Raw genomic sequence first — 9515 nt, forward strand, 5'->3', positions numbered from 1 at the left:
GCTCCAGGCTCTGAGCTGTCAGCACAGAGCCTGATGCGGGGCTCAAACTCACGAGAGTTTGAATCATGAGATGATGACCTGAGCCAAAGTTGCATGCTCAACCAACTGAGCCATCTCGATGCTTCTGATTGGGATAATTTAAGATCCAGTCTCTTATTAGGTTTGATGAATATAATGCATTATTGTTGCTTACAATCACTATACTTTGCATTAGCTCTCTAAGATTTATTTACTATTAGTTGCAAGTTTGTACCCTTAAAAAACATCTTATTCCCCCCAGCAACCATCTTTTTACTCTCTGTTTATTAGTTTGGCTTTTTTTAGATTCCACCTGTAAAGTGCCATCATATAGTATTTGTCTTTCTGTCTGACTAATGTCACTTAGTATAATGTCCTCAGGGGCCATCCATTTTGTCTCACATGGCAGAGTTTCCTTCTTACTCATGGCTAAATAATATTCTTGTGTGTGTGTGAGTGTGTGTGTATCACATATATCACATTTTATCTATTCATCCATTGATGGGTATTCAGGTTATTACCGTACCTTGGCTACTGTGAATAATGCCACAATAAACATGAGAGTGCAGGTATCTCTTTGACATCCTGTTTTCATTTCCTTTGGGTGTATACCCAGTAGTGGGATCACTGGATTGTATGGTATTTGTATTTTTAATTTTCTGAGGAAACTTCACACTGTTTTCCACAGTGGCTACACCAATTTATATTCCTACCAAAGGTATAGAAAGGTTCCCTTTTTTCCACATCCTCACCTACATTGGTTATCTCTTGCCTTCTTTTTTAAAAATTTTTTATTAAAATTTTTTTAACATTTATTCATTTTTGAGAGTGAGAGAGACAGAGCATGAGTCGGGGGGGGGGGGGTGGTGCGGGCAGAGAGAGTGGAAGACACAGAATCCGAAGCAGGCTCCAGGCTCTGAGCTGCCAGCACAGAGGCCGATGAAGGACTCAAATTCACGGACTGTGAGATCATGACCTGAGCAGAAGTCAGATGCTTAACCGACTAAGCCACCACGCACCCCTCTCTTGCCTTCTTGATTATGGCCATTCTAATAGGTGGGAGGTGGTATCTCATTGTGGTATTAATCTGCATTTCCCTGATGATTAGTGATGTTGAGCATCCTTTCATGTAGCTCTTAGCCATTTAGATATTTTCAGTATGTGCCCTTAAAAATGAGTTTGACATTTCTCCACCCTCATAGGGTAAACTTTCACTTGTAGGAGTTGTTAGAGGGGTTCATTGTACAGGGAGGGATCGCAATTCAGTCAATCTTTCTGTGACCTTATCTACCTGTTTGGGTTTCAAAGAGGCAGGGGAAGATTGCCCTCCTTCCACACCCTGCGATCTTGGCATCTATTATTTATCTTAAAAGGACCCTCAGTATTCCGGTATGTGAACAATGCCTGGCACATTGTATGCACTTAATATTTGCCTAAAGAATTAACCTTAGTATTTTGTACAAATCTTAATATTTTGGTTCTTTCTTTCCCAGCCCCACTGCATTTTATTGCCTTTGGGAGTCTTATCACATTTTAATTTGGGAGAGGCATTCCTAGACTTCTCAGGGACTTCAAATTTGCCTTACCTTAAAAGGATGGGAGGGGATTTCTACTTAGCTCCTTAAAGGGGCGCCCTCCTATGGTCACAGCTCAGGCTTTGGCTTCTGGCCACTCTTACCCAGTTTTAACTGTGCATTTGCGTTCAGTGCAGACTTTATTCTTAAGGTTAAGCCACATTAATTATTCGTAGCCCACACCTTTGAACTCAAGCTATTGCAGAAGGTGTACCAGGGAGTGGCTGGCCTCCTCACCTGCCAGTCCCGGGCTCCAGCGCAGCCAACGAAGTGGGGCGCCACGAGGCCAGTCGCGTGCCAGTGCTGATGAGCTCTCCCGCGAGCCGGGCCGGCATGATGGACCTCGACTTCTTGGTCTCCGCCATCGCTCCGGAGCCCGCCAAGTCCATGCCGCTCCGCTGCACCACCATGACGTCGCTTCTCCCAGTTCACAAGTCCACCCTGTCCTTCCGAGTCAGCTTCTGCAGGCTCTCGAGGGTGACCCTGGCCCCAGAGGACCTGAACACTGCACGAGGCGTGCCGACGCTTCGGCTGTCGCGGGTCCCAGGGCACCCTCAGCGCTCACTGCGCGTGATGAACCCCACGCAGTCCACAGGGCGTCGAACGGAGTGAAGCGCATGCGCGTCAGGTCTGACATGCGCACTGGCTTCCCGGACATGGGGCAGGAGCGAGGCGCGCGTGTAGGCTTCTACGGGTCGGTGGCCTTAGCTTCTGGGATTTGCCACGGAGTCCAGGCAGCGCTTTGTCCTTGTCTGCGAGGCCGGCACTGGGCTCTTGTCAGGCATCCTCTGGGCCATTCCCCGGGGCAGCCTTGGGCGTGAAGGGTTCCTTCTAGAGGAAGGCCGCACCTGATTCTGGTCTGTGGCTGCGCAGCTCCTCCTGGTCCTCACGTCGAGCCCCCAGCTGCTTCTCGAGCGCCTTCCTCGGCCGGGGGATCTCCTCCTCTGGAGTGAAGGGTCACCCGGGATTGCCTCACGCTCCTACACGAAGCCGTCAGGGGTGACCATGGGCCATGGCTGGGCTGCGGAGAGTTGCGGCTGCAGCTGCAGACCTGGAAGGCATCCCGGCTCCTTTTCGTACGTTCTGGTCCTATCGCCTGAGGCCGCTGTGCCCTTCTCCTGGCAGGTGTAGACAGCTCAGCCAGTTGTAGACCGCCCAGCCGTGCGGTTCGTGCCTGGAAGTGTCATCCTCACAGACTGCGCCCTGTTCCTTGGCTGCTTCTTCAGTTGTGCCGGTATTTTGGTTAAGTCCAAGTTATTATTCAGCACTGTAAGTACTTAACAAAAAATAAGAGTTCTTGGTAGAGTGCTTTTGAGGGAAATATGGTTATCACGACTGTTTAATTTTTAGGCTCTCTTACGTTGTAACAACATATATTTACTTTTTTATTTTAAAGGGAATTGGTCTTTTGTGGTGAAATTAGTAAAAATTGTGGTTCAGTAGGTCTTGTTTTACAGATCAATTAAAATGTAGTGACGTTTATTTTAGATTCTATATATGGGATTCTACATATGAATTTCTCATTTTTTCAGTCAACTCTGGTATGTTTAAATTTAATTTTTTAAGAATTTATTTATTTTGAGAGCTAGCATCAGTGGGGGAGGGGCAGGGAGAGAGGGAGAGAGAGAATCCCAAGCAGAGTTAACCAACTGAGCCACCTGAGTGCCCTTTGAAATTTAATTTTTAAAATTATGCCCTAATTATAGTTTTGGAATGAAAGAAAAATGTGATTTTTATCAGATCTTTACACACATATATATGTATATATATTTGTTACTCAGATATTAGTCCTTAGTAGTAAAAAGTGTGGTTGTAACAGTAGGCTATAGACATTAATAAAATAACAGTATAAGCTAATTACATTTTTACAAGTAGAGGTGCTGAAGAGAAATTAGGATGAAAAGGAATATGGTTAAAATATATAAAAATACAAAGACAAAGTTTCATTTCAAAGATAATAAAGGGAAATTAAAACAATTTTTTTTACCTAATGAAATATCAGTTAAAAAAATTAAAATAATTTTTTATTTACATTACCTGAATGCTGGCGAAATACAGTAAACAATGGCATATAGTCACTTATTTCTACTGAAGATATAAAATGGCTTAAGCAATTTGAAAATACAGTTGTGATATGTGGCTAAACATAATGAGCTGAATCCATGCGTTTGCCTTTACTCCTTCCTAGAGCCTGCCTAAATGACAATAGGAGGTTTTTTTCCCCCCCATAAAATCACTAAGATATGCATACCAGGAGAAATGACCACGGAAGTTGGAAGCTGGAAAGCAGATCTATGAGGAGTAACCAACTTAGATTCAAGAAATCAGGAAGCTATGGGTCCTGGGTAGGTGGGGTGGAAAAGCCAAGAAGCAGCAAGTTGATTCCCATTGCACAACCCTCAAAAGGATCAGGAATTGTAGGCACCAAGTACCTGCACAGTGGGTGGGACTTAAAACTGGAGATTTTATTGAAAATCTTTTAAGAGTGTCTAGACTCCTAGACCAACCCATCCTGTTCTCTAGCCGATAGGAAACTGCACCTTCCCCCATCATTCCTCCCTCCCTCTAGTAGAATATTGGAGATTACTTCTCTGGGATATTGAACCAAGAAGTGTGGGCTCAGGGCCATCACTTATATTTATGGGGGAATGATAAAAATAGAGGGATGAATATAATATGTACATAGCGAAAAGGGAGATTCTTTCTCCACTGCACACCTACTCCATTCACTTGTTCAACTCTCAGAATACTCCTAGCTAGGTTGATATCTCCTGGGCAGGAAACTGGAGAATTCCTGTGTAGAGAAAAACCTGCCCATGATTACAGCAGAGTTTATCAGAGCAGTTGAGAAGTGCTCCCCAGATTGCCTTGCAGGAAGCCCAACAAAGGACAGTCTCTGGCCATAAACACCAAACCTCAAATCTTGCTTTTTTAGTGCCTTTTCTCTGCAATGTGGAAGGACAGCAAAAAACACCTCAGATGGTAAAAAGACAATGAATGGAGTGTAAGACTGTGTAAAAAATAAAACTCCAAAATTAGTACACTCAGATTAAAGTAGTTTCATGTGTCTTAAAGAAGATACTGCATCCTTATACTGCCATATAAGGAGTGAGAATGGGATGGAACCAAAAAATTTTCCATTACAAGTCTGTTAAAACTACTTGACTTTAAAAACTGTATATACTTAGTATTTTTTTTACATTGAGAATTAAAATTACAAAAATTCGTGATTTATTTATTTACCAACTTATTGCTGTCTAGCATTCATAATCATTCATTCTCTGAGGAGTATCTTTAATGTACAGGAGGAATATATGTAATAACATACATTATATACACATATAATAGTATATTAATATATTTTTATTGGTATATTAATTATGTATAATTAATTATATTAATTATATATTTATATGTAGGTTTAAGCCAATCAGAAAATAATCAATAGCCATTGCAAATATCTTGGGGTAGAAGTGAGAGATAAAACCTGATCAAAGCTATCTCTGATGCTTTGAAAGATGCAAAGAGATGCTTGTTGGGGCTTTTGGGAGAGAAAACATTTTTATCTTTTGTGGAAGCTGCTAGAAGACACACTGTCTTCTTTTGGATGATATGAAGCGAGACTGGGAGATCTAGAACTTACACAACTTTTCTGTATAACGGAAATTATCCATAGGATGGAACAATTACATTAGGCATAGTAAACAGAAGAGAAGAAACTGGCCATTTATAATATTGTTAGAGCCACTGGATCATCAAATTTTCTCTGACTACTTCAGTTTTATGAGCTAACAGATTTACTTTATTGTTATGCCCAGTTTCAGTTCTTTTTTTCTGTTGCTAAAAATGAAAGATTCCTGGGGTGCCTGGGTGCTTCAGTCGGTTAAATGTCCAACTCTTGATTTCAGCTGAGGTCATGATCTGGGGACTTGTGAGTTTGAGCTCTACATCAGGCTTCATGCTGTTGAGTGGAGCCTGTTTGGGATTCTCTCTCTCCCTCTGCCTCTGCCCCTTCCTTGCTCTCTCTCTCTCTGTCTCTCAAAAGAAATACACTTGAAAAAAATGAAAGATCTTGATTCTGAAATAATTTTATAATGTATACCAAGATCACAAAAATGTGACTTCTTTTCAGTATGAATGGCCTTCATTTATAGGTAATTACTCTTCTCGCACAAGAAATTACTATAAAACCTTGAGACTTCAAACATAAGTAGATATTTATTAGAAAGCTTCCTTGGATCAGGAATTCAGGGGTGATTTGGCTGTGTGTTCTGGCTGAGGGTCTCTCATACGGTTGTACTCCAGTAAGTAGTGGGTCAGGGCTGTAGTCCTCTGAAGGTAGATTGAGGCTGGAGAACCCACTTCCCAAATAGGCTGGCAGGTTTGTGCTGGCTGATGGCAGGAGGCTAATATATTCTTGGTTACATGAATTAGCCCTATTAAATATAGGAGTGGTCCTCACAAATCCATGAATAACAGAAGGCTAGGGTCACTGGGGACCATCTTGAAGGCTTCCTATTACAGTCAGATGTTAGAAATGCTTCAGAGTCAATATATTAAAAAATATTCATTGAAAGTTTAGAAACAGCTTACCCCTGGGACCTTCATGTGAAGTGAATTGTGAAAAAGAGGTGGGATAAAGAAATGGAAGAAAGAAGGTGCACACTTAAAATCAAGGTGGGGATTTTTCTTTCTTCTTGAGGTAGTCCTGCATTCATATAATATTCCCTCTTAGAATAGCTTTTCCTGCACCCCAAAGATTTTAGACCATTGTGTTTTCATTTTCATTTGTCCCCTGTCTCTTTTGATTTCCTCTTTGATTTCTGGCTGGACCATTCATTATATTGTACACTGGAAACTAATATAACACAGTATGTTAATTATACTTAAAATATAGAATCGAGGGGGACGCCTGGGTGGCTCAGTCGGTTAAGTGCCTGACTCCAGCTCAGGTCATGATCTTGCGGTTCACGAGTTCAAGCCCCATTTCAGGCTCTGTACTAACAGCTCAGAGCCTGGAGCCTGATTCAGATTCTGTCTCCCTCTCTCTCTGCCCCTCCCCTGCCTGTGTTCTGTCTCTGTCTCTCTCTCACTCAAAAATAAAAAATAAAAAAAATAGAATCAAGGTTGGGGAGATTTGCACAGGCTATAAAGAAGTCAAAGCCATCAATTTCTGGGTAAAGGCAAGCCTGAAGCATGCTCCATGGTAGCTTCGCAGAGACAGTGCAAGACCTCAGAAATAATGGCTATTGTGGTGTGCCTAAGTCCAAGACATCTGAGCCCCTCAGGGATTCCAGGACAATAAGTTGACCAAGGGGCAGAAAAGCCACCAGACTGGGGTACCATTGAGACTCAGAGTCCAACCAAGAGAATTTAAAGAGAATTTTTTAAAGACATTTTTTCCACACAATTTATGGACTGATTTCATACATATATTACATTAGTATTTATACAGTACTTTACATTTTGCATAGTTACATCACATAGGTTTGACTTGTTTTTCTGTTAACCATATGAAAATGGCAGGTGAGAAATTATATTGCAGATATTACAGATAGAATGCTTGGGCACATAGAGGTCTGCCACATTCGTCCCAGTGTAGCAACAATTTATTAGAATCTCACAAAGTGTGATTTGTGGAACATTTTTGTTCTTACCAGAAACATGGCCTCCATTGCTTGGCCATGATACCCACATTCTGTACTATTTGGTGTTCTATCTTTAAAAGGATTAAGATATTACAGTTCTTATCAGGGGGAATATATAACTACTAAACTATCAGTGAGAGTTAAATAATTAACTCATTGCCCACCCACCTGTTTCTCCCTGCAGGTAAGAATAGCTGAAGTAGATCAAATTAAGGATGGGATCTTGTCTAGAACATCTCTGCATCCCTAGTAACTGGCAGGGTAGATGAGTTTCATTTCTAAAAACCCAGAAACAGGGGTAGCTGGATGGTTCAGTTGGTTAAGCGTCCAACTTCGGCTCAGGTCATGGTCTCACAGTTTGTGAGTGTCGGGTTCTGTGCTGACAGCTGAGAGCCTGGAGCCTGCTTTGGATTCTATGTCTCCCTTTCACTCTCTGCCCCTCCCCTGCTCACATTCTGTCTCTCTCTCTGTCTCTCTCTCTTTGTGTCTAAAATAAACATTGAAAAAAAAAGTTTTTTTTTTAACCTAGAAACAAACAAGCAAAATGTTTATGGGAATGATCTTAAGTAGATATTTTTAGTGAAGGATTAGTAATGCAGCATGACACGTTGGAAAGAACTCCAAATCAGAACACACAAATCGCACCTACTGTTAATAGAAGTTATACTTGTACTACACCCCCTGGTAAGTACTTTACATGCATTATCTAACTTGATTCTCTCTATGTAGACGTACTCTATGAAGTAGCTACTACTATCAGCCCCATTTTATGATAATCCTGGGGCTTGGAGAGGTTAATTTGTTCAAGATCACACAGTCATCAAGTCATCAGATTGGTTGATACCCATGTCCCAGGTTGTAACCATGATAAGTCGTGACTCTGTCATGAATTAGTTTTGTTGTTTTCCTTATTGTCTCAGTTTCCTCATTATGTGTAGGGAATAATGGCATGTCTGCCTCACAGGACTGCTGTGAGAGTCTGGTCATTTGAGAAAATGTATGTTTGTAAATATCTAAAATGAAAGTGCTTTGTACAGAGGGAAATGTTCATGTATCTAATTTATTTTAATTAAGATATTTTACCAGTTAGCTTGGTCATCTTGAGCAAATCTGTTAGCTCCTTGGCCTCAGGTTCCTCACCTGGTAATTGAGGTATTGTAGTAGATGGTCCCTAGGTTCTTTCCAACTCAAATGACTCCAAGTTCGTTAAAAGAAAAGCTACAATCATGAGAACATGATTGGACTATGGGGATGCGGGGAATGGATCCAGAAGGGACATGGCAAAGTGGAGCATGAAATTAGCAGGGACAAAAACTCCATGACAACCATGACTCCAGAGAGCAGGTATCTGGGGGTTTTCTCCCTCTAATTGCCTTCTCCTGTTACCTTTGCTCTTAATAACACATTTTATAGGATCTCCAGTTGTGGGCATCTCTCTTGCTCTGAGTGGACAGCCAATTTCATGGCCTAAGGCTCCCATCTTGGAGAGTGATAGGGCCCAGCTGGAAAATTCCTTTGGAAAAGAAATAAGCAGTTTTAACCTTTGGCAAGAGCTCTGTCTTCTTGGGAAATCTGGGTCAAGGTGAGAGGGCAAGATTTAGTGAGAACGGTGGATTTTTTTCTGTCTTAATAGCCATGTGATTCTTCCAGTAGGATCTGCGTGGAGCAAGGTTTATGGTCCTCAGTCTCTCCCGTTCTTCACCTCTTCCCTCTCCCTCCCTCACTCCCACACTCTCCACGGTGGGCTCTTCCTTGGGTTCTCTTTCACCTATAGAATGTCTCTGATCTTCCTTGAAAAGATTAATCTCTACTCTAAAATATCAGGGATTATTCTGGGGTGAGGGATGAATGTTGAGTTCCAGTTCTGCAATTTCTTAAGGGTATGGTCTTAAGCTCTGTTACCTTCTTTTTTTTTCACCCGTAAAGTGGGGGATAATGGGATTACTTAGAACCTAATAAGACAGTGTTTATGAAGCCTAGCAAATTTTAGAAGTCAGTTTCACACTGAACTAAAATTAACTGTTTATTGACTCTCAGGGAAATAATGGTATGACAGAGTATTCAAGTAGAATTCCATTGGCCTTTTGAAATACTTCATATACCTCTCCATGGTCATCTTTGGAGACCCTGGGGGTCTGGAGGCACTAGTGTTAGGGTAACACAGATATCAGAGATGCTTCACTCCCAAGCATAGGTAGTTGTTTTTGTTTGTTTGAGAGAGAGCATGTGTGTGTGTGAGAGCTTGGGAGGGACAGAGAGAGAGGGGGAGAGAGAA

The 9515-nt window shown here is 41.7% G+C and overlaps 1 pseudogene; it reads right to left on the reverse strand.

The window, feature by feature from the left end:
- Window positions 1-948: 948 nt before the first annotated feature.
- LOC113595414 (nitric oxide synthase-interacting protein-like) lies at window positions 949-7484 on the reverse strand (annotated as a pseudogene).
- Between the last annotated feature and the right edge of the window lie 2031 nt (window positions 7485-9515).

The sequence above is a fragment of the Acinonyx jubatus genome, chromosome D1, assembly GCF_027475565.1.
Source record: "Acinonyx jubatus isolate Ajub_Pintada_27869175 chromosome D1, VMU_Ajub_asm_v1.0, whole genome shotgun sequence".
NCBI lineage: Eukaryota > Metazoa > Chordata > Mammalia > Carnivora > Felidae > Acinonyx > Acinonyx jubatus.